General features: G+C 41.2%; 2 long non-coding RNA genes across 2 annotated transcripts in view; both read right to left on the bottom strand.

Annotated features, from left to right (window-relative positions):
- Positions 1-4,792, bottom strand: part of LOC122183328 — a 165,780-nt gene extending 160,988 nt beyond the window's left edge. The window contains exons 1-2 of the long non-coding RNA XR_006180231.1: positions 4,707-4,792; positions 1,892-2,030 (exon numbers count right to left, since the gene is read on the bottom strand). This is a non-coding gene — a long non-coding RNA (uncharacterized LOC122183328). The remainder of the gene's footprint in view (positions 1-1,891; positions 2,031-4,706) is intronic.
- Positions 4,793-6,082: 1,290 nt separating this feature from the next.
- Positions 6,083-26,089, bottom strand: part of LOC122183315 — a 178,440-nt gene continuing 158,433 nt past the window's right edge. Inside the window, exon 3 of the long non-coding RNA XR_006180219.1 lies at positions 6,083-6,153. This is a non-coding gene — a long non-coding RNA (uncharacterized LOC122183315). The remainder of the gene's footprint in view (positions 6,154-26,089) is intronic.

The following is a 26,089-nucleotide window of genomic DNA, read 5'->3' as shown; positions in this document are numbered from 1 at the left end:
GTAATAGTTTGAACATAAAAGATTACTGTGCTGATGGCAGCCAGTGGACATATTTCATACTACTACAGTAACTTTCTTTCTTATCACTTCATTTAGTGATATCATCTCTCTTGAAAAAATAATGCTGCATGATATTTCTGTCTCCTGGAGTTGAGATGAGCATAACGATTCTATCAGGTTTAATACATGATAGCACTCCTACATCAGTTCTCCGTGAAAATCCAAAGGATTTCAAGGAAACAAACCTATATACCATGTTTGTCCTGTGTATGTTTGGCTTTGTTCTTTTCTGCAGTCTTTTCATTATTGCCAGTGTGCTGGCCGAACCCTTTCTATTGCAAGAATAATCGTAAATCTGCATGAAGTTCATGATGATTAGTTTCTCCTGGAGTTGGGCCAAAGAATAAGCCTTTCTCCAATACAGCCTTCACATGCAGGCTCAGTCAAGAATTCGTTTATTAATCCTATCAAGCCTGGATTAAGCCACCCAGAGGCCCTAGTGACATCAAGTAACTCTGCGCCTTGAGATAGGCCTCCCAATCGAAAGATCTCCAAAACAGCAAGTTAGAGGTTAGCCCTGAACACAGACCACGCTGTATCTCTACTTAATCCCAAAGTGCTGGATCAGGACACCCACATCGAGGCATCTGTCTCCTCACTGCAAGCACTAATAGCCTGTGCTCCAGTTTAGGACACAAAACGCAAGCATGCTGCATGCTAAAGGATATAGGAATATTTAAAAGACAAAATGTGTTCTAAAGGATATCGTAACTGAAGATGAGAAGATAAAGTCTAAGCAACCCAGTAGCCAACCTAAGAATTTCTTTACTCATACCCTTTTTATTCCATAAGCACATTGGTGAAAAGATTTCAGCAGACATTTCATGCGTCAAAATCTTCTACAAGTTTACTTATCCATACACAGTATTATTTTGGTATCAAGAGCAATCATACCTTGATTCAAATAGTCTTTCTACATGCTGTATTAAAACTCTATCACTCCATTTCCTGAGAGCTCAGCTGGCTCTTTCTTGCCTTCTTAGTTTCTAGCTTAAATTCTTCATCTTTCATTTTAAAATGCAGATTTTGAGGTTGATACTCTACTTCAGAAGCAAGATTAGGCTAAAAACCTGATTTCCACCTTCTTTTATCTATTTGGCTATTTCATGTCAAGAGCATAAGCACAATTTTCCTACTGCAAAATTCCCACCTGGTCAGCCTTGTTAGAAATGTCTGTGCCTCCTCTCAAACAGATCCCCGCCCCCCCTTCCTACCATATCCCCCTCTCAATCCAGGCGAGATTTGTTACAAACATTTCACAGAGCCCTAACGTTGTGTGAACTCTTGCTGAATTATTGTTGTTCCAGGAGTGTCCTGGGGGGATTTTCAGAGCTGCTGTGAGACAGTGATATTCCTTGTGGAGGACTAATAGATTGTCACTGCTTCCACTGGGAACAATGAAGGTCAGATGTGCTAGCTAACCTATGTTAACACGCAACTTCCTTGCTCTGCTCAGGAACAGCATTGAAAATAATACCATGCTTAGGTATCCCTCATTGCCATTTCACATACTGAATCAGTCCTAGCAATGCAGGGCTTTTGGCTTCAGCCTGACCCCTGGCAAATCAACTCGCTAATCCCACAGGATCCACTACTTCACCTGAACCAACAGAGCAAATCTCAAAAGGCAGAAAGGAAGAAAAACGACAGGAGGAGAAGTCATCTGCTCAAAGCATCTCCCCCAGGCAGCTCAGCCCTGAGCCCTTCCCTCCTCCTGCAGCACTCCTACTTATCATCACACACACCTGGATTAATCTCTAAAAACTGTTGTGCTTTCTTTTTAACCAACCCACCCTACTTTTGTTTTGTGTTTTTGTGTTCCTTTTCTTACCTGTCACTTGGGGCTCTTCCCGAAGAAACAGACTGCACATTCACAACCTGAGAGGCTGGTAGATGAATTCCTCACCCTCTGGATCTGGACATTTCTTCCGGGTCCTGCAGAAGCTGTAGCCTTCTTGCCCATCTGGTGCCTTATAAAAGACAAAGGTTTTGTTTTGAGCATGTATGTTCACTATTCAGTGTTGTCCTTTAACACATCTGCATGCATGCATCTGTTGATCTTCTGTTTATCAATACGATCCAGTCCAGCGTTTTATGACATTCTGAAAAACTTAGGAGCAAATGAAAGCCTGGGCAGGAAAGGTGCATTCAGAAGTTTTGAAAGAAAATCTAATTCATAAATATTAGAACTACAAGGGAAAATGAGCCACAGCTTGATCACACAACAAGAATAGCAATTAGGAACAATTGTTGAATTTAGTTTAGGTATGCAGCATACGTAGGTAAATACACTGAATGCTAATGGTTTTATAATAGTCTTATTAATTCACACACATAGTTAATGTTTAAGATAAACTCCCCATCTTTAGAGTAATTTATGCATTCCACTTTTATAGAATTCCAATTGAATGAATATGAACATAATCATTTTGCACAAATGTTCTCTAAGGAGTGTGCAGAGAGTCTGAGGCAATGCTGAGGCTCCCCACAGCTTTATTCATAATGGATCAGTCTATTCATTCCTTATTAATTTAATGGAGTACAACTGAGCAGTCTAGCAGCTTGAGCTTATGAGTGTTTCACAAATGGGGCTTTTTGCCTGTAATCGCTTAATCCTACTGGCTAGGCCTCATAAATTGAATAAAGGAGTGAACTAGGTTTTAATTAAGTCTAAGGAATGAGCTTGTCTGAAAGATACTACAGCCTCTTAAGATCACAGTGGTGAAGTGTGTTTGTCCAGAAGCCTGGCGGGGGCAAGCAGCCTGGGTTAGTTAGGGTAGAGACCAGTTGCTTTGATGTGAGGTATTTGTTAATACCTTTTCTTTTTAATTAAAAATCCATTTTCCACTGTCAGTACCATCCAAAAGCATAAGCGAGAGAACTGCAGCAAACCTGACTGGTTTGGGGAAGCAAAAGTGCTTTGGGATTCATTCTTTCTGACTCCATAAAGTAGCTTACAGCCTGATGCTGGCAACCAAAGAACAAATCATTTGGCCAAGCGGTTCTGAGCTATTCTGTGTCAGGGTCCATTGCCTCAGGTTGAGTCAAATGCATGCAGAACTCAGGAGCAAAAGCACAAAACGGTGAGTTGGGCTCTCACCCCCTTCGAGGGGTCCTATGCATCCGGTCAGAGGTAGCAGGCTCACAGCCACCTGCCTGCTCCACTGCAGAGCACAGCTTTCTGCCCCAAGCATATCCACGCACCAGCTCAGGAGGAACAACTCAGTGCTGGTTTCTGACCAAATCTGAGCAAGACACAGGAATTAAAGCTCCTCTCCTGTGCTCTCTGAGGCCCCGTCCTGCCAGCCTCTTCTGAGAGAAACACAAACAGAGAATCACTCCTGCAGCAAAATGTATTTGCAGCCACTTTCTTTTACTGTTCAGCTGCTGGAGAAGCAATTCTGTCTCAGGCTGCAAACCAGCCTGGCTCTCAGCTTGGTTAGACAGAGGGGCCTTCGGCTCCCTGCTTCTCCACAACAGCCTCCAGGGACCAAAATTCACCTTCTACACTCCTCCAAACTACCCGATGAGGATATATCATATGCAACAAGGATTTTGAGATTCATGGTGATGTAAAAGCTTTACTGATGAACATTTTCCATCTCCTCCTCTGGTGGGCTCTTTAAATTAGCCGTATTGGATACAGAATAGATGCGAGGCAGTGAGCTCGGGTGCCCTCCTCCCCCCTGGGACCAAGGCTAGAATGTAAACAGCACTGCATTCTGTTATAAAAACTATCAGTTTAGTAAATCATCATTCAGGATGCAGGATTTTCTTTTTGTAAATAGAGATAAAGGACAGGATTCTGGGGAATCTGTCAGTTGCTTTGCAGTGTAATGAAGGGAGACAATGTACTGTTCCTACTGTGATTTGCAGTTCCAGTGCAAAGTATCTGAAAGTATTCTGTAACCCAGGTATGGTTTTCACACATCCATGCAACAGCACACTGCAGTCCCAACAACAGTCAGACTCTTTTTGCTGAGAGTATGTACATACATGGCAGAGAGAGCCCCCGACCCCAGACTCCCACCTACGGGCAGTATTTTACAGGCTTGGCATTCATTTGTCATTTTCCTTCCATACTCACAAATAAGAAATGGGAAACTGTAGGGCTGGTGAAAGGAAGGCTAATTTGCCTAGCTTGCTTCTTGTGGGTTTTACTGAATTATGCTGCTGCCCCTGAGTCATGCTTTGTATTAGGTTTTAGCTGTAGGTTTAAGTTATGCCAAAGGCAGGAAGGAGATGAATTTTAATTAGGCACCCATCTCTTGATGAATTCTCCTAGGATGCTTTGAAAATCCAGGCCCTAGAGCTGTCGTGTGTGTGCATGCTTGTTCCTGGGCATGTTGTATATATCTGTGCATATACAAATCTACATAAATAAATAAAGCGACACGATCAGATGTTCAAAGGCATTCAATCCTGAGCAGCACCCTGTTGTTCTTAACAAGGGTTGGTGCCTGCTGAGCTCCTCTGAAAAGCCAGTCCAGGTCCCTGACTGTGGGGAACGCTGAACTTTATACAGCTGAGATGAACGTACACCATTTCTGATGAGAATTAAGTTTTAATTGCTTTGCAAGATCTGGATCTGAGTGGGGTAGAACACTGCATCTCTCTAATCGTTTGGCGTTTCAGTTTCAACCCACCTCTCCCAGCCTGGTGATGACTTCAGGCACCATGGCAGCTTGAGTCCAAAGGCTCCTGTCATGGCAGTGGCAGAATTCAGAACGCCTGCTGCAGATGGGGTGAAAAAGGATTAAACAAATACCAGAAGTGCATGTTAAAATGTAAATGCAAGCTGTATTTATTTAAAGGGCTGTTATGATTGCTTAATTACAGTTCTTAAAAAAAAACAACAAAACAACAGCAACAAAAAACCTAAAAAACTGTCTTTTAGTCCTCTAAACAGCTTGTGTTCTACACACAGCTAGAAAGGCAGGCCAGGCTCATCTCAGAGTGATGGACATACAGTGGTCACCATTTTCAAACAAGTATTATTCAGGATCTGAGATTATTTTCTGTTTTGATTAAATTTTCTAAACTACTGAAAATTCTTTTTTAATTATTCATACAAGCAACAAACAAGTGGGCTCTGGTATGTGAATATGAAGGAGTGGAGGCCTCTAGATGTGCTTTTGAGAGCGCTCCTCATGTCAGCACACTCACTGGAGTTCATCTCCCCAGGGTCTGAAAGGCAGACTGCATTGAAAAGGAATCAGAACCATGAAGTTGCAAAACCACAAAATCTGACAAAGACAGAGGACTCAAATGATATCTCTCTCCATTAAAAAAAAAAAAAAAAAAGACTTGACTCCATTAGCAAGAATTCAGTGAGGGGCAAAGAGCTGGTTGGAGCAATTCAGCATCTGTACTTTGCAGACGAAAAAACTGCACCACAGAAGATGAAGTGCCAATGGAGTCTGACAGCCATGTGTGACCCTAAAATGCCAAAGTGGACATTAGAGCCGGTCCTTGGACTCACAGATCCCTCGGCAGGGATCCCAAGCAGCCTCCCATGGTAGCCAACACATCTATACAGCTCAACCCTTCCCCTCCCACCCCATAATAAGATCAGAGCCCCTCCATTTGGCTTGCCTCTTGGGTTGCTGTAGCTCAGCAAAACAGACGATTCATGTGTGAAGAAAATCTGTGGAGCTGCTGGAACATCCCATAGAGTGAGCAAGTCAAAAGGATCATTCTATATCCTTGTTTTTTCAGTGTAAGTAGTTAATGGGGAAATACCTCAGAAGTACATTTATACTTAATAAGTGGAAGACTGCAGGTACCTACCGTGTCAGCAGTCTGCTGCATAAATGCATAAAGCCATCTGTATCAAAAGTACAACTGATCTGTTTTTAAAAATGGTTAATTATTCTCACATTTTAAACCAATGGCACTTAAAAGAGATAGCATAAAATAGACTGCAACATTTTCCAAACTAGTGCAATTTTTAAGGTGCTGCTAACACAGATCTATTGACTGATTTGCACTAATTACTTACAAAAGATGCTCCAGGGCAAATCGCACGCTCTCACTCAATTTACAAAGGAGGTCGTTCAGCAATTGACAAGGTGTGCCCCTCCACTTGAACAGCTGTTGGATTGGAAGGAAAATAAATACTGAACTCCGAGAAAATGGAGAGAAAATGTTGTCAAGCTAACACAGAATTCTCTTCATGTTGTTAATTGTTAACACAAAATTCCCCTGGTTTTCATCATCCTGCAAAGGAGAAATGCACAACTGCCACAAATGTTAAATCTGTGTAAGAATTGGTCCTAACGTGCTAATTTGTTAATCACCTTGTAAAGTATTTTTCGAATTTCTGTGCACACAGCACTTAGGACCAGACAGGAACCAAGGCAGGTAACTTCCTAGGAGGAATACATCCAAGGAAAGCACAAGGGGCCATCCCTTTACTTTTTTTTGTGCATGGGAACAAGGAAATTGTACCTAGCTATCTGCACTAGGCCCAATCAGCCCAATGGGCTCTAGAAAGAGGCTGTGGCCAAAAGCATCCAGCAGGCTGCTTATCAGCAGCATCTGGACAAAGCTGGATGCAATCCCTCACAGTGCCCACCAAGCTTCCTGACTCACCATTTCTAATTACACATTAGAAAGTTGCACAGACAGGTGAGACAGAATGGCGGACAAGTCAGGAGTCTTTTTCACATTCCCACACTATGGTAGAATATATACACAATCAAAAAGCAATTTAAGTGAGCATTAATGGTGAAAAACAGGATGCCAGCATTGTCTACCGCAACAGCTGTTCAGCATCTGAATGAAATACTGCATCCAGCGTTCACCCATCTCATAACATCCTTTTTGTAAGTCTCCGAAGTCACCTAAACACATTTATTGACTTCATTATTTTTATATAGGGGGAAAAAATGGATGCTGCTGCAGAGCTGAGCAAATAACTCACAATAAAATCTTTATTCAGTATATTTCATCTTTTTTTTTTTTTTACTGTTCTTGCAACACAGTGAAATTCTTACATTTACCGATTATCTAAAATCACTATCTGAGAATTTGTGCAGTAAATTTTTTTATGCTACAAGATGTTCTTGGAAAGTTCAGGGTGAATATTTACCATTAAGTCTGTGCTTGTTATTTAGATAAACCATGCAGCACTGTTTCTGTTCTCCAGTTGACTTATGTAATTGATAGGACAGCACAACTTGTGAATTTTAGTGGTGAGCATACATGACAAATCCACTAACAGTTGCTTAGAGTAGCTCAGATTCTAGGACATGACAATAATTAATTGCTTGAGGAATAAAATTAAAAAGCAACTTAAAGGATCATATGCCAGGTGTCCTATCCAGAAGAAACAGAACCAGAAAATATGATAGCAATGCACAAATCAGAGGTTGATTAGTTGTACATATTGTGAAATGAAACTCCCAGTGCCACATTACATGAGAGTGTGGGTAAACTTTTTTTCCTGTTTTTTCTTCTTTTTTTTTTTTTTTAAAAAAAGCATTTTTAAAACGTATTTAAGAGGACTACTTAATTCCACTGAGTTCCCATTTCATTCATGGCCTGAATCAAAGACAGCCAGATCCTCAGATGCTACCAGTCACCCCGTGTCCTGTCGACATGTTGATGAACTTATGAAACAAATACATCTGCATGAAAACTGTAGCTCACAATGTTCTCAGGTGAGATATATTAATAGGAATCCAGATGAACCCTAGATCGTTCAGGATATGATGATACTAACTCCTGCTGATACAGATGGATACTGATTTCACAATATAGAGTTCTGAAAAGTAGATTTGCTTCAGTGAGCTCATATTTGGATCTTGTTTTGAAGCATGCTAAGGAATTCAGACATCCTCAGGTACACATATATATAATTTTAGAGTGCTCTTAGCAATGAGTCTCTTCAAACTGAATGAGGTCTGAAATTTGCTTGACCCATCCCTATTAAAACAAATGAACCAACAAGTGAAGTACATAGCTCATTATGAGTATAAAAATAATTCAAAGCAAGCCCCCCACTGGCTCAGCACAAAGGGATGGCTCCTTGGTTGGTTGCTCAGGGCATAAGTAGCAATGACACAGATGCAAATTGTATTGGGGGAACAATGATGCAGAGCTATGTATGTGGGGAAAAGTTTCATCCTTTAACTGCACACAGGGGATCGTTCAGACGTCTGTTCAAAGGAAATTAAGCCATGAGCTCTGAACAAAAATGTCTCTTCTATGATGGGCAGACAGGGTGCCACAATTTCTAATGAGCCAAGTTTTATCCAAATGTTTTCTGAATGTTTGTGTATTTTTCACCAAAATAATTTTATTTGATTAGTACAGGAAATCCAAGTAAAGCATTAATGGATTTCTATAATTGCCAGAAACACATCAAAAGTAACAGAAGTCTTGATATGATGGCACGAGATTGACACTAAGAGGTACCACGTTCTCTTGGTTTTGGACTCCTTATCTTTCCACCAGTGTGCAAGTCAGTAAGTCACAGTTAAGTTCCAAAAACTGTCTTCATTAATACACAAGTACAGGTCTAGCTCTATGCTAAATGTTTTTTATGACATTGTCTGCAAAAGAAGACAGTGTAAAAACTGCTGAAAGAGATTATGGTCACTTCGTGTGCCCTGCATACACTGTACAGGAATGGCAAGGAAAAGCTCTGAGGCAGCTGCCTGACATTCAAGTTCCAACCATGCTGGTACAACTGAAATAAAGGCATTAGGACACTGCCAATCTCCCTTTCTTTTTAGTACTGCAAGTGATGTTTCAGATGATCACTCAGCAGAGGTTCAGCAGCGATGCCCACGCTGACACCCGAGTTAATGCAAAAGACCAAAAGGAACATATCCCTCCAATGAGCTCCTCTAGATCTGACATAGGTGACATTCACAGTGTGGTCTCATCTTGACTTCCAGTAGTCACATGTATCTCTCAGTTGCCCAGCCTTTGGGACTGGTCCATCCGTGGGCAATCTCAAAACGGGAAATGACTGACACGAAACACATGGAGTAGCTTCCTGTCTTCTAGAGTCTGTTGTGATAGGACAAGGGGAAATGGTTCCAAACTAAAAGTGAAGATATTTCGATTGGATATATGGAAAAAGCTATTTATAATAAAGATTGCCCAGAGAGGTGGTGGATGTCCTGTGCCTTAAGACATTCAAGGTCAGACTGGACCGGGCTGTGAGCAACCTGATGGAGCTGTAGATGTCACTGTACATTGCGAGGCAGTTGGACTAGATGGCCTTTAAGAGCCCTTTCCAACACAATTCTATGATTCTGTTCTATGATTTTATATGGTGATTCTTTCAACAAAATTCCAGAGGTGACACAAAGAGGACAAAATCCTTATCCCCCTGAAAACAGTGGGATCTTTGCCATTTACTCCAGGGGGAACCAGGATTCCTTTTCAAGATGCTTTGAAAAAAAAGATTGCAGACAGTCTCATTCTGAAGTATTAACTTCTGTATCTTCAATAGCTGCTGATTTACACTTCCTGAGAATCTGACCCTCCAATGTTACAGGGAGCTTGGACTCGCTCTACTGCTTGCTGGCATTGCTACTCACCAGCCCAACCCTGTGCCTTGGATAACAAGAGAGCTTTAATCCCCAGCACTCTCAATCAACACCTTTCACCAGTGTCGAATTCACATTTTGTTTTGTTTCCTTAATGGAAGCTCACAGAAGACCAAAACTGATAAACTCCCTCTTGCTCAGACTGCAGGAGCACAGGATAATATACAAGTTAAATGAAACATTAGGAGGAATAGAAAGCACTTTAGAAAACATGCACTGCCTCTTTAACATTTCAAATTTTTCTTTTAACATAAAATTACAGCATAATATGAGAAAGGAATTCAGCGAGATGCTCTATCACAATACTTGGGCAACTTTAACTCATCTCAAGTGTTATTATAAGAAATAGAATTTACTGGTATGGACTTATATTCAATAGCACTCCTTCCCTTTTTAATGAAATGTCATTATTCCAATACAAATCCTTTCATTCTGCAACCCGCTCCCCCCTTCATCTCACTATATTTCATTTCCTGCAGTTACGTGATATTATTGCCTTTTTTTTCCACAGCTATTGATTTAGGTGTATATGGTTATTACAATGCAAAATAAAACAGTTCCCCCATCCATTCTACCTTGTACCGTTGAACATTAACTTAATTTGTTTCAAATCTGCATTTGATTTGGCAAGGAAACCATTTATCTTTATGAAGAAAGCCCTCATAAAGTAGGGACTTCAGGAGATCACTGCTTTAAAAATTTAATAGCCTTGTGTCTTATACACTAGAAAAATGAATTAAACCTTCAAATATTATATGTCTCAATGTAACCTTTTTGCATTTCATACTATGTTTAATTTATTATATCCCAGGAAGAAAAAAAACCAAAGACAGATAAAGTCTCATTAGATTTAGGGTGGTAGTTGGTTCTCAGTTTTGTTTTGGCTTGGGTTGGGTTCTTTACATTCCAGGACTAAAAGTCTATCAACTTGATATTAGCAGTGGGATGTAGCTGAATGTGGTCAGGCTGGTGGTGGTTCTTCTGTGTTTGATTTTGCTTGATTTGGTCCTCAGTATTGATGAGAATCACTCAGCTCTGAAGCCACCTACAAAGTTGACCTTCCAAACCATATGTAACATGCAGTGTCTCTAAGAATGATTTCTGTGGAATGAGCACAGGACAAGCTTTCAGAGTCCACAGCAATCACAAATCAAAATAATTTATGCATTCTCACTAAAACCAGAATGTTTGGATTGCAATGTAGTGTGTGATAACTTTGGCGTGACTGGTGAAAGAATGAGGTAGGAAGAAGAAACATCCGTGACTGTAATGGAAAGGTTCTGCTTTAAAGAGCCAGTCACTTGTATGACTAGGCCGATGAACAATCTTAGCCAAAGAACAGAAAACATCATGTTTCCAAGACTGATTCTTGGGAAGGCCAATGTCACAAATGCAACCCTTGGTAACAGTATACTTATTCTTACTCTGAGGACAGACAGCTCATATGGCTTGGTCTGGGTGAATACGACATCAAGTTTAACCCCTAATTAGCAAAGTAGAAACACAGGTCCTCTAAGCCTAGAACTAAAAGCAAATGAAACTGTGAGCAAAAAATCAGAGCACTTATTTAGATGACAAATTATAAAGGTAATATCTAACTTTAGGACATGAAAGACAGAATTTTAATATATTTTAATATAGTGCTCAAAATAATTTGTTACCACTCCCAGTAGTGAAAAAATCATTGTCAAAAGATACCTTGAAAGAAGAAAGAGCTTCAAGCAGAGAGGCATCAAGAAAGAACCACAGTACACTTAAGCAGAAGTAAAAGCATCTCAAAGGACTCCCTTTGGGAAGCCAAGAAAGAGAAGGGAAGGTGGCAATGAAAGAGCTAAAAGTTGTGTAAGCAGGGAAAGAAGGAAGCTCATAATGCTCAAATGTAAAATAAATTCACCATCAGGACAACTTCCATCAGCATGCACCGCCACATTACTGAGCTATATTATTTGGTGCACCTAAGTTTTATTGATTTTACAACCATAAAGTAAACAACAGACACTAGAAATGCATTGAATTGGTCTCATTACAAATCTCCCTGCCTGTATCTTATAACATTCTTAAGCTGCATTTAGCAAGCAACCTGGAAAGAGCTGATATACTGTGTAAACACATTAGAAACATGACTGTATTTGCCTATTTCTTCCCAGTAGGTAAAAAAGGGCTATTTTCATTGGATGATCTCCAGAAGTGAAATCAGAGCACAGCATTGTGATTAGTCAGCTCATACACTGAATTCCCAGTTTCAGTAAGAATAAGTAACATTCTAATTTAAAGCTGATATTTGACACCGTATGAGAGGGAAGGGGTTTGCTTTCCATTTTCTCCATGGACAACAGCAGTAAACTGCAAAACTCCCTGCTAAAGTGTACGATCTTTGGAGAATGCTAATTGACCTACTAAAGTTGGCTTATTTTATTCGATGAAATTTGCTTATCACAGGCCTCTAGGTGCTTTACACAAACAATATAAATGAAAATAATGAATAAACCAAATACCTAAGTGACAACGGGGACCACATCAATAGCTATCTGCCCAACAGAATATGGCTCAAAAGAAACTATATTATAGCATCCGATCATCTCCAAAGAGGGAACTTTCCCCCCTTCTGAGGTTTGCTTTATTTCTAAGCACAGGGGGATTTGTTAGTTTGAGGCAGATCAGGTATATCCGCCCCTTGCAGACTGCAGAGCATGGCAGTTCTGTGAATAAGAGCACGCATGCAGAATTGATGCCATCCCGTGGGTGTAGAAAGTGGATATACAGGGAGTGCAGATCCTGATGAGAGCTCCTGCACTGCCAGGACAGAATTCCTCGGTGCGGTGGCTGGGCTGAGCTTACAGCACAAAGCTGCACAGCTCTCAGGCACCCTCCTGTTGGTCCCCTGCTCTTATGCAGCATGTGGGGCAGGCACAACAGCAGAAAAGCTTATCTCTGATTTTAGGCATTTTCTGAAGTACAGAGTTCCTCACAAAAAATCCTGTAATCTTTTTTTTTGTTTACCTCTTTCTCTTTGCTTTGGTTACGTTCCATTTTGTTGCTATTTCTGCGTGTTAGTTTCCTGCTCAGGATGAAGAGAGCAGCTCTCATGGAAAGGCTCAGCCAGCTCCCATGTTCTCTCGAGATCAACCAGGTCAGAAAAAAGCCTCGTGTAGGAACCTGGGCAGGATCTGAGAGCACAGCCGTCACCTGGTGTGAGTCACAGCAATGCTAGAGGGATACAAATTACGAAAGTGTAAATGTAATATTGAATTAACCAGACTAGGCTCATGCCAGCTAGCTAACCAAACAAAGCTCAGCATGCCTTAATTCACCTGTCTGTCTGGGCAGCTCTGCTGCTTGCTCTGAACTTGTAGGCCTAAGGCTGCCGGAGTCTTTGGTATCTGAGAGCCCACTGTCCCAGCACTAAAGACCATGCTCTGTGTCAGGGTCCTAGCACTGCCTGCCACACACGTGTGTCCTGCTGTCGCCACTGCCTGCAATGAAGGGTTCAGGCTACCACAGGAACTCACCAGCTGCAGAAGTGCAACACACCTTTCGCTACATTCATGATTCCCAAGAACTATGCAACTGACCTCCTTTAAAGGTATCCACTGATTCTTTGGCTACTGACAGTAAAGCACACCATAATACTGTTCTTCACTTATTCCATCCCACTTAACAGCAGGTATGTGGAGAAACACAGCTCTTCTTCGTAGATTTAAAAGTTCACATGGGAAGAAGCTTCATTCAATCTTCTGCTAACATGAGATACACTTCACAGCTGTAATTTCCTGCAGCATCTAAATGTTTCCTGTTAATATTTTCCATGTTGTTGCTGTTTTTATGAAAAAAAAAAAAAAAAGCCTTCTAAATATTAACATCTTTAGATGGCAGAATGGAAAAAGCTAACATAACTCTTAGAGACACCACATACAAATCCAGAAACAGATCTGAAGCCAGATTTCTCAGCACTCTCTAAATTGTGTCACAGAGGACAGACCAAAAATCCAGTCCAACTTTCTGCTTTTCTTCACACAGTGCTCCAATGTTGTAATTTGACCTCAGTTGCAGCCAGAAGACAAGCCCCATTTCTGTGCTGTAACACAGATCATGCACCTTTATTTTCTCATTTATCCACATTCATTCTTCTGCTGCCTCCTCCTCACATTGCCATGGCACATAATAATCACACCGCTGCTTATAATGCTTGGAGGAGAAGCTTAGGCTCCTTTTCTTGGAGAAAAAAAGAAGTTAGTAACTATTAGGACAGCTGCTCTGTGCTCTTGGACTGGAAGTTTTTAACTCAATGGGAGATTTGAAAGATAGGGAACGCTAAACACAATAATAATACAAAGTTGCCAAAAACAAAAACTAAAATTAAAAAACACAAAAAATTGGATTTTAGTCCTCTAGTGGTTCTTGGCCATACTCACAAATTCCATTTTATGCCTTAATGACTGTCATACTGTGAGCAGCTAAAGGATAGGGATGTCTACCAAGACAGAAGAGCAGAACTTCTCCAGAAGTGTGCCCAGCATTTGCCAGGAGTTTTATTGCCCCCAAGAAAACTAGAAAACGCCTTACCCTGGTAGAGAGCAGCAACATACCCAGTAAACAACTTCTGTTGTTATGTTGTTCCTTTGTTTGTGCTGCCTGGAAGGCGGAACCAGTTTTGATGGTACGAGCATTTCTTGGGCTATGCTGGCTGCCCAGCCCAACAGCTCAGCAAAAAGCACTGGGCTCCTTCCTCCCCTTGTACCTGCAACCCACAGGTGTCAGCCTTCCCCAGTTCTTACTTCTTCTCTTACTTCTTCTTGCTTACTTCTTGCTCTTGCAATTAGTGTCAGCTGAGCTGACATAGAACACACCTCTCGCTACACACAGGTCTTGCTAGATCTCACGTATCTCTAATTTCAGAACACTTTGCTACAAACTGGCCTAGATCGTGGTCTGTAGGAGCAGTGAGAAAAGCTCGCTCTGCTGGAGCCATGTTCAGGATCAGACAGCTCGGATCAGACACTGCTCAGCTGACTGAAATACAGCTTTTGAGGATCTTTGCAAGCTTTCTGATTAACATTAGAAACAAAAGTGTGCTTATCATTTCAAATAAGAAACTCCTTCTTTTCTCTGAGAAAATGCATGCATTGTGGCTTTGTCATAAATCTGTGAAATTTCTAGCCAGAATTCTGTTAAAAAGTGAACAGAAGGCCAGTTCCTCCAGTCATACTGAGCCAGAGCTACAGCGCCTGGCAAAGCCTTGCTTTAACAGGAGCCAAGCGTGACCCTGTGGGTTGCTCTGACTCTAGCACCATCCTCCACATATTAAGTCAATTAAACCGATGAGATTGCATGTGGACACAAGTGAACCTCAGCAACCATCCCCTGACATGGCACTCTTTATCTGTTTGCCTTTTTCCATAGGTCTGCATGTGTTTCTGCCAATCGAATGTACAGCAAAGCGTGGGGCCCACGACTGTTTGTGCATCGATCCCTTTGAGTGCCATTTCTGTCTTCTCCTGTGTGAGATAACACAACCACACTCTCCTAGCTCTCTCATTCAGTATGTTGATTATTTGTATGCAAATCCATATTTTAAACACACGTGAGCAAAAAATAAAGCGCACAGAGTCTTTGCAAGTGTCCATGACATGAAAGACTTCCAGTGACTTAAGCTATTTTCCTTGCTGCCATGCTGTCAGATGATTTTCCTGCCATTAACACATGCCTATACAGGCCAAACTGATGCTTACCTATTGGGAGATACATGAGGAAATAAATGCAATTACGAGCTAGATGTAATCACAATTGCCTAACTATTAAAGCTGCTGTATGCTCTCATGGTTTAGTTAACAATATATGCAGAAGAGTGGAATTGCTTGATGTTCCCAGAAAAGGGGAAAAGAAGGAAAAAAAGATAAATATGGCCTCTTTCATTTATATCTGTGAAAACACAACATTTAAATGCAGAATTTGACTTTCCAAATATCACATCAAAAACCTTTTAACAAAAACAGCAGGAAGAGAAAGCTCTTTAAACCATGATATTCCATGAAGGATTATGAAAATAGAGGTCATTGCAAGAAAGAGAATTGCAAATACAACTTGAAAAGCTTCTCACATTTGTAAATACATCGAAGAGAATTTATTCCTCTCTGGTTTTGCTACCAGAGGATATTTACAGGTTCCCAGGGAAAAAGGAAGGAAAAAAAAAGGACATCAAATTTGATATACTCTGTGTGGTGCAACATGCTGATGTGTCGTAGTAACACTCAACTGAGCTTCAAAGGAAATGAGTTTTTGAGGCTGGAGTTACACATTATGGGCCTGATCCTGACAGCACACTGAGTGTTCCCTGTGAGCCTCTGCCTGCCCTCAGCTCCCACTGAATTCTGATACAGCTTCTGATTTTGTTTGGTGCAGAAGTAATGAGGCAACATTGCAGTGTGCTTCACAAGAGCCAAACTGCATCTGCTCACAGAGCCCAACTCTCTGGGGCCTGGTTCCTTCATTAAGGTTCAAGAGTATAAAACAGTAATAATTATGGCAGCAGTAATAAAGTAGGTCTTTGTCCCTGACTCTGTGCAGGGTTGTTTCTTACCCAGCTGGCACAAAATACAGCTGGGTGCTTTCACATGTGCTCTGGCTTATCATGGGCCCCCAAGCTTGTGTTCCTCAGCCTTTGCCTGACAGGCACTGCTTGCAGCTTTCAGACCTGGCTCAGCGAGGTCTGATTTTCATCACACCCCAAGTATTGGCATTCTTAAAGATGAAAGCATAGGCTTTCCTATTTCCAAGCACAAACCTGCCGCCACTGGCAGGTGATGTGCACACAGCCCTTTGGGCTCCAGCCCTGAGAGGTGCTGATTTGGGCAGATCACGCCTTTCAGTCCATTATGGAGGAATGGCTCCCACAAAGTCCAGCTCAGCTCCGCTGGTACACGCACTCACAGATGAACAAGGCATAAAACTCCTTCTGACTTAAGCCAGATTACCTGAAACTCCAGATATTTCTGTGGCTGCACCATGAAAACAGACTAGAATCAAGCGAGACAGGAGAAGCAGCTTTCCTGGACCACACTTGTGGTGAATCCAAGCTGGAAAAGATCTGCTTCTGTAGTCTGCAGCACAGTTGAGGTCGTAGTTACCCACACTGGAAAACAAGTCCAACCAGTGCTGCTCCATGCAAAATGCTGTATGTTTGCCTTTTCCAATCAGGCTGTCCAGCTTTGCTTGAACTTCATGGCTGCAAGGTGAACACTGATGGCTGAAACTAATGGCAAAGCCTTCAGAGGTTTTAGTAGAACCAAGACTTCACCTTATGATTTCCTTCTGTTAAAGCAAATCAAGCAGAGACACAGCTCAACTTCTCACTGCCCAGACATCTGATATCAATAAGACTTTTTTACTCTGTCCAAAACTATATTTAAATTGCATTTCTGGCAGGTTTTGAGATGTGTGATATAGATCTCCTGCTATCACATCAGATGTAGTTTCCTTCAGAACTGTTGAACCAGATGTAAAATGTGAGAGATGTAAAAAGTAAAATAAAAACCCTGCTCAGAGTAAAGTGTTTCTGGCATGTGGCTATTATAAATGGGAGTTTTAGATGTCTATCTGCACTCCAGCCATTTAAGAGGGTACACAGTACCATAACTCTCTTGGAGCTGATTAGTGCCAGCTACTTGTGATCAGTAGGAATTTAAAAACCAAGGGCTGCCAAACACTAACAATTTAAAAACTGTATGCCAGCAATGTGCTGCAACTGAATATTCTGTAGTGCACTTAATTTCAAAGTAGAGCCATATTTAGAACACTGGGGGGGGAAAGCTAATTTATCACGTCAATATTTGCTTTTCAGCACTTAGAACTATGCATGTGCTGTTTCTTACTGACAAAGAGAACTGGAGGCACAGAGAGAAAGGAATTCTTGCGAGTATGTCAAGCATCAGTGCACTTACACAGACAACAGGTAGAGCTGTAAAGTACTTCTCCCTTTGCGAGCACAAAATTGTCTTGTTTGAATCTCAGTTGCAAATGTGTGCAGGTATAGAACTGAGTTACAAATGGAGAAAGGTGAACAAATACTTTGGCAGCAAAGGTGAGTAAAAGCACGGTGACAGTGAGGGAGAAACAGCTGCACCCCAGCACATTCGCATCCTGGCTCTATCCTGCACAGCACAGACTGAACGACCGCTTCCTTGCATGACATTCAGCACCACCTGAGCAATGAGGGGATTTAACCAACTGCGTGTTCCACAGAGATGGGCAGTAATTCTCCTGTCACTGTTTTTATCTCTTTGCAACCTCTTTTTATTCCAAAGAAATCACTCCTGATTTATTGTACAGAGTGAAGAATTAGGCTGAGTCTGTTTCATCACAAGACCACAAAGGCAGGGATTCCCACCTCACAGGGACTCAGTTTTTGCTTCCCTTGGAGACTATGTATCTGTTAGCACCCCAGAGACAGTGTGCTGCTCAGAGCCTTCAGTTAGCTACTGCAGCTTGAGCCATGCTAAAAAGTGAATGTAATTGCATCTAGTGGCCAAACCAAGAGAAAAGAGAAGAAAAAAGAAAAGCCATGAAACCATTTCCTTCGATCATCAGGAAATAAAATGTGTTTCCAAGAAATAAAATCTGATGAGAGGAAAGTTCTGCCTTGTCCCAGGGGAAAGGCGATGGCTTTGTTGTGAGCAGCACCCTGACACCAGCTCAGGGATGCAGAGATGGGTGCTGCTGACAGTGGCCACAAAGGACTGAATCTGCTGTGAAGAAGGCTCCTTCCATCACTCTTGATCTTGAAAAATCCCCAAGGAATTTTCCTTTTCTTCTTTTATTTTTTTTTAGCACGAAAGACTTTCATAGTTTATCAGGCCAAAAAGCCTTACTGAATTGAACTGAGTTAGAAGCACCGCCAGAGTAATAAAAATGATCCACAGTCCTTGTAGTTAGTCTGTATCTACACCATGTTTTCTGTTAGTACCTAAACCCCCTTAAGTAAACACGATATACTGAAAACTCTATGCTTAGCCAAGCTCCTTCACCAGTGTGAGCAACTTGTAGGAGTTCAAGAAAGGCAAATGCTAACAGCTCTTTGACAAGCTGGTTTCCTCCTGCCAGGCACGGGGCAGAGGAACCAAGAGAACAGCCCCTGCATCACTGCAGAGCAAAGAATGTGCTAATTCCTGGCCTTGCTGACTTCTGGCAAGGGCTGCCTGGATCTTTTAACATCACTGCAATTTGTAATTGTTCAAACTGATGGCATCCTAGTTAAAATGAGCAATAAAAAACATGCATGAGATGAGGCTCAAGGTTTGAAGACATGGTGGTAGGATGGAGAGCAGGGATTTGGGCGAGGGGAGTTAAAGAGGTCTCTATGTTTCATACAGAGGGGCTAAAACAGGGCCTGCACTCCAGCTGTGTGGATGCAGAGATCTGTGACCGTTCCTAATTGGGAACAGTGCACGTCCCGTGGAAGACCAAACACACTGTGCTTGCAGGGAGCTGCCATCCACCCTGCTGTAGCCAGAGGGCCTGAACAGAAGCTGTGGAGTTATGAACCTACTTGTGATGACAAACGCAGAGATTTCTCAATCAGTATTTTAATTTGTGATCCTGCACTGAATTACTGCATCTCGCTCATGCGCACACAGAATCTTAGATACGGCCAATGCTTCACTAGCTGGAAATCCAGGTCTTCTCACTGCACTGGAAAAATCACTACAGATTATGTTTGGTAGATGCCCACTATAAATTCTCACATATTCTTAAAGAAATTCTGTAATTCTAAAAAAACCCAACACCTTGATTCTAATGGTAAGTGACATTTTAGCTCAGTCGAATTACAGTCAACGTGACTTACTCTTCACTGTAGTAGCAGGATATGATCCTGAAGTTCATACAGGGTTAAGTTTGTTATCCTCAGAGATTTCTTAATGACTCTTGTTATCTAAGCCTCATAATGGTGACTGTGTATTATGTTTTCAGTGCACATCCTCAGACATATTAGGACATGAAGTGAACCTGACAGGGAGGAGAATATTTCCTTTCTCCTCTGAAGTGCCCCAGGAGGGCTTTCTGCAGGTGACCTCCTCAGACCCTGGCTCTACATTAGAGTTATTGTCCTGAGAGAAGATTCAGTTAAAACACCCAATTCATTTCATATAGTGCTCTTGAGTTTATTCTTAGTGGCAACTAACTTGTAAAATTTTATTATGGATTCTTCTCTGGTTTGCTTGATGGAAAACAATTGTTCTATCATCACATCTAAATGCTGTTGTGTGTGTTTCTTATATACCTTGGTGGAGCAAGCAGTTTTCTTTCCATTCCTTTTTTCAGATAAAATGCTAATTTTGGTTAAAAAGAAATTCAAAATATCCATCCTGGGATGATATTATCAATATCTTAATTTAGATTTCACACTTCTATATAGCTGTGTTCAAGTTGGTCTGCCAGCCTAAAATAAGCCTTGTGGCTTGTGAACACAACCTGTGGACCAAGTAACGTTATTATTAGTATTAGTATTAGTATTAGTATTATAGCACCATGTTGATTTCTTTTAGAAGGGCAGAGCTCACTGGTTAGGCATCACACAAATGCTTGGTAGGCTTCATCTACACTCAGAAGTGCTCCTGCTGTTCACAGACAGAAGACACAGTGCCAATGAGTCGTAGCCCAGCAAGGGGAGCTGAAGCACAGAAAAAAATGCATGTTCTGCAGAAACAAAAAGCAATCTCTGAAGAAGCAGATCTCTACCAGCTGCACTGGGACAGCCAGCAGCAGAGCCCTGTCAGACTGCAGTGCTTTACCAGCTCTGCTTCTGAATGCACTGACACAGCCATGCTACATACGAAGACAGTCTATCCAGAGGTAATTCAGGGACCACTGCATGTAATTGTGGAGGACAGGAGTACCCCATGTTCCTCCCATGTGCCTCAGGAGGTGTGGGAAGAGCTGTGCTGCCACTTAGAACCAAGACAATGTCAATGACAACAGAGCTAAACCTGTACGATTCATTTACATGGATGTTTTGAGAGGATTGTAGAGCAAAACTTACTTTGAAATATACTGCTCTACATATGACTTTGGCAGTGAGCTATTCCTTACCCTACAATAAACTGCTTGGTGCCATGACATCACCCAGTTCAGCCCACCAAGATGGGCACAAAGATGAGCTACACCTCTCCCTTCCCTTAGCACCGTGTTCTCTACAATAAGAGAAATAAAAATGGACAATGAATATCACTGAAACCTTTTAAAACTTGCCTGAAATTGCAGGGGGAAACAAAAGCCAACAGCTTGCAAAGTGCAGGAGGTGCCCTCCCTCCAAGTCAAAGATGCCTTTGGAAAAGCACAGCTTTGAGTTGGATGGGAGGTGCTATGTGCCCTCATTTCCATAGGGATACGCACATTAGAAATCTGATAGAAATTTAAAAAAAATGCAACATTGCCATTGTTTTCTGTGGTTTCAGGTGACGACAGTCAGAGCGCACAGGAGGTCGAACCTGAAATATTTGCAACGTTGTGCTGCCCATATATAAAGCCTTTTCTCTTAAATCTCTGGGCAACGGGCATTTAAATCGAGGCTCAGCACTTATCCTAAAAAATTGCTGTTTGTAAGATGCAGTTTCTAGTAGAATTTTCTCTTGCAAAACCATTTGCTATCTACTGAAAAATTCACAGATCCTTACAGAGACATTATTCACATATTTGGTACATATCAAGTGAAAAATACAAGCCACCAGAAATATTATACAGTTTCTTCAGTGCTCAACAGTCCAATTGCTCTGATGAGGTGGCAGATGCAATCTAGGAAATTAAAGTCAAGCGAGTGCTGCAGGGTTGTATTTAGAATCTGGCTGAAAGCACAAGGACCATTTGAAGCAGCTCTGTGCAAAGCCTGTTCACAGGGAGGAATCTTGTTTCATAGCAAGAACCATGGTGGGGTTAAAGCCTTTAAAAAAACCCACGAACAAACACGTCTCCTAGAAAAGGTATGCAATGTGATTTTAGTTAAGGCTTAATAGAAACTCCTAGGAGATCACCCAGTGTTTTTCATGCTTGCATATGCACTTGAACATCATTTTAGAGGTATGTAGAATTATGCAATACCATGGATATTAACATGGTAATGAATATTAACATGATAATTAATAATATACTTAAGTGTATGTCATGCAGCTGAGTGAGCCAAGAATGAACCAAATGTATTGTACCAACTAACCCCCCACAGTTACAAGGCAGAAATGAACAGCATTTTGTAATTATACACAGTGACATATTTTCTCATATCTACTGCCAAAAAAAATATCACTTTCTGGAATTAAAAGAGAGAGCAGCAAATAGAAACAGCTATGTCATCAGCAATTGCAAACATGTTTTCAGCTCCAGCTTCTGATAACTATCCAAAGACGTTCTTTTAATTGGTTAAATTGACAACTGTCCAAAAATGCAGGGCTGTGTTCACTCCTAACAAGTCAAACAGAAATCAGAGTGCCAGAGAAGTTTTGCAAGGAGACAGGAATTAGCAAATGGGTAGCACAACCCAAAAGTGACTGGTGCTGCTTGTAAAGGAGCATCTTAGATATTGCAAGACTCTATTAACTTTGTCCCATGGGGCCTGATCAAATTGCCCATGAGAGACAGATGACAGACTGACTTACTGTATTTAAAATATAGCCTCCTCTCACAGGAACACTAAAAGGATTGCTTAAGACAAGTCTTCTTAACACAGGAGCTCTCTAGTATGCCATAAAACAAGCTGGTGAAATTCAGAGCAACCTTTCAGCTGACACAGATTCAGAGAACTAGGTTCCAGCACTTTACAACTAAAAGATGTCTTTGTAGGGCATCATCGTGAGGTGCAGGTGAGATTTCAGTCTGAGATGATGTCTCATATGCCCCAGCAGCAGCGGGTGAAGCAGACGATGCATAAATGCTCACCCCACTCAGAGGTAAATTGGCTGGTGTAAATGGGATCTACAAAATGATCCAAAAGCAGGCAGAGGGAGGCTCTGCCAGATCTCCTCTGCAGCCAAAGAGATATTTCACCAGCCTGATCATGTTTGAACATTAATATTACTAACAAGGATTACTGCTTGATAACATCACAGGCCAGCAGGAAAGCAAGGTCTCTGCTCTGAAGTTTCTTATCCGAAGAAATTTTGTCTTTCAATAACGAACCATATCCATATTGAACACTGAAGCCAGAAGAAGACCACAGATTCTGGTACTCCTGAAGGACACTGAATACTTTCAATATTCAGAATCTAGGCAACCCAGAAACCCAAAATACCTACAGATCATAGATGACATATACAGGTAGCAAAAAATAAAACTAAAAAAGACAGTGGTAATAGTTTTAGTGCAAATAAATTCCAGTCAGAACTGACTCATGCGAGTAGTCAGCAAAAATAAGTGTTTATTCACCTGCTTGAACAGCCAGGTATTAAAAGCCTACATGATCTAGAAATTTCTGTCCACAAATCACAGATTTCTTACATCTCTTACCATATTTTGCCATTTGCTACTAAAGGTTGTGGGTGTAGTAAGTTGCAAGTAACTTTACAAGTCCTAATCATTAGATTCAAAGACACTGTCATGTTTTTGCTCCTTGAAATCGGCATTTCTCCCTATGATTAGCTGCCTCCTGTCTCCTTGTAGTGATTAAACTATTAAAAATACTGTACTACAAGAATGCTGAACAAAGCTTTTGTGGCCCAAGTGTTACCATAGAGAAAGGTTTGTGTACATCTTAAAGTATGTGCCAATATGTATTTGGACAGTTGTTAAAAACATGTACAAACACTACAGCTCCTTCCAAACAGTATAGTTTAATGGCATCATGCACATTTAAAGATTTTTAATAGCCTGTTTTATTTATGGTTATTTACTCAATAGAGTATATCAAGCCTTCACAACCTTTGTGGACAGTTGTGCAACCGAAGTGAGCATTCACACAGCTTTAAAGAACGTGTCCTTTATGCAGTGTATGGATCTGCAGAAATCATTACAGTCAGACACTGCACTCAAAACATGTGAGGGTTGGGTTACCTGAGGAGAGCTACAGCAGTACTGCTACACCCAGAAGGTGCAATTCTGCCTTCAGGATGCCAGTGTAGATTCGAAACCTTTCCAGTGCTCTTACTCTGGATTTTTCTGTCTTGAAAGGAAAGGAGGAGGAAGATTTCCAACAATTCAATTTAAAATACTGTAGAAGCAAGCCTTTAGTAAATAAACTATTACAATTCTCTGTTTTAGCTGGCATCTTCCACGTCAAACTTGACCCGAAATTTACTTTCTCAAGTTTTATAACATGCTCAATTCAAACGCGGTGATACAATTGGTAAAGAAAGAATCCAACAAGTAGCACACCACAAGCTATTTAAACATAAATTATTTTGAGGCATGCTCCCCGTTGAGTAGATCAGTCACAAATACCTAGTTCCTAGCTCAGGACTGGGTATTTCACTCCTCTGTTGGCAGTTCCCAGGCCATCTCATAGTTCACCTCTGTTCCTCCTCTATGAACCCCTTTGCAATTTGTTTTGAGATAGAACAATGAAAAGAGTTCTCTGAAAACAGTTATTTTTTTTTTTGGCATTGTTACTGTTGTTAAGCAAAGTTCTTTACAAGCTCAAGCTTCTCTTCTTTCTTGTGCAGATCCTACTACAATAGCATCCCAGATACTATTGCATTACAAACGAAACTGGAAAATACTCAGAGCACTTAAGAGATTTGCAGAGACTCAGATTGAAGAGTGTAAAGTGCTTCAAACAATTTCTCACAGGCCTATCTATGAATCACAGATATCAAATTCAACTTTGAATGTGAGAAAGGAAAAAATGAGAGCTGAAATTCATATACTGTAATTAAATGGAAAACACATGCAGAAAAATAATGGAAACATGAATCGTGTATATTGCATCTGTCTCTTATTATGGTAGGAGTGGCAATGATTAGTAGAAATAGGGTTGCAAAATGATTTCTTATATAATATCACTTCCTGTGCCCACAGGGTAGCTGTAATAAAGACAATTCACCCTTAGGCAAGGGCAAAGGCAGAAGACACAGACCTTTCTGCAGAAAACAGAAGCACTCAGTTGCACAAAAACCTTGCCAGCCAAAGGAGGTGCTGCTTTCTCATCCTTTGAAGATAGCAGCAAGCAGTCTTGGAACTCACCTGAGAGAGCAATACTGCTGCCAGGCATCTACAGCCCAGATGATCCAGGTCAACAAGAATCTGCCTCACAGTTGTCAAGCACAAGGGATGAACACTAAGAATGCTCTAAAAGCCTTAAAATGATGACTTTTCTGGACAGTACTATGCAAATTCAATGAATGGTACAAAAATCTGTACTTTTAGATATACACTGGGAACTTGCCATTGTATGCATATGTATGAATGGCTCCAGTGACTGCAGCAACAATATTCCCATCCTCAGCACTGCTCATGAGTGCTGTCTGTACTTTTTAAGGAATCAAGAGTAAAACACCTCAGCTGATGTACAGGTGTGAGAGTCTATCAGGGCATGTATACTCTCCAAGTAACATGACTTCAGTAGGTAGCAGTTGGCCATAAATACATAATTGTGATGTTCTGCACTTTTCCTTTAAGATTGTAACCCTGAGGTCTTCCAGAAGCAGAACACATTGCCTAACACCACAAGATAAAGCAGTGGCAAGCTTGAGCTGGCAATCTGGGTGGATGATCTCCCCTTCCACCCAAGCCTGACTCACTGCAGCTCCCTGCAGTCAAAATAGGAAGGGGCAGGATCTTTGTTGCCTGTTGACGCCAGCAATCCGTTTGGCTGCCTTTATGCGCTGCAGTGCCCAGCAGTTCAGTCCTTCTGTATTCACTGCTATGAGCACTACTGCATTAACTTTACTAATTTACACCCTCCTGAACTTCTATCCAGTGTGCTGAGTTCGAGTTTGCAAGGTGCAGGGAAGAAGGCATTACTCTGCAAACACATAATTTTCTTAAGAGTAGTCACCTTTTGCTATTACAAATACAAGAGCAACAAGAACACATAGAGGCCTGAGTAATAACAGAGATTCTGGCAGATATTTTTTTCCCTATCATAAGCACACTAGTCCTATAGCAAGTTTTTCCTTCATTAAATAAAGAAAATTGAAAGGTAGGGAGAAAAAAAAAATCCTGCATCGCTTCTCAAATTACATAACTTGCTAAACGTTTGGGATATTCTTTACCACAAACAACTCAAACGGATGAGGATGAGGTTTGTCTCCTTGACAGTTCACATCCTCTTGTGGCCAATCTTGCTCCTCTGGAATCTCACTGAAGTCAATGATCTAGAAGCAGGGATGACAGATGAAGCTCGAGATCCACGTTTTAGAGGTACCTACCCACCGTTCATACAGATCAGCTCAAGATTAAGATGCAAGTGAAGGCACTGCAGGCTCAGGTTGATGAGATGACTAAGACAGTTAGCAGAAGCAATCTGAAATCTTTGGAAATGTGTGTTT

The sequence above is a fragment of the Lagopus leucura genome, unplaced genomic scaffold (assembly GCF_019238085.1).
Source record: "Lagopus leucura isolate 7727_CA_CO unplaced genomic scaffold, USGS_WTPT01 Super-Scaffold_100017, whole genome shotgun sequence".
In the NCBI taxonomy this organism is placed as follows: Eukaryota; Metazoa; Chordata; class Aves; order Galliformes; family Phasianidae; genus Lagopus; species Lagopus leucura.
The sequence above is the reverse complement of the archived record's forward strand: the minus strand, read 5'-3'. Positions and strand labels throughout refer to the sequence as shown.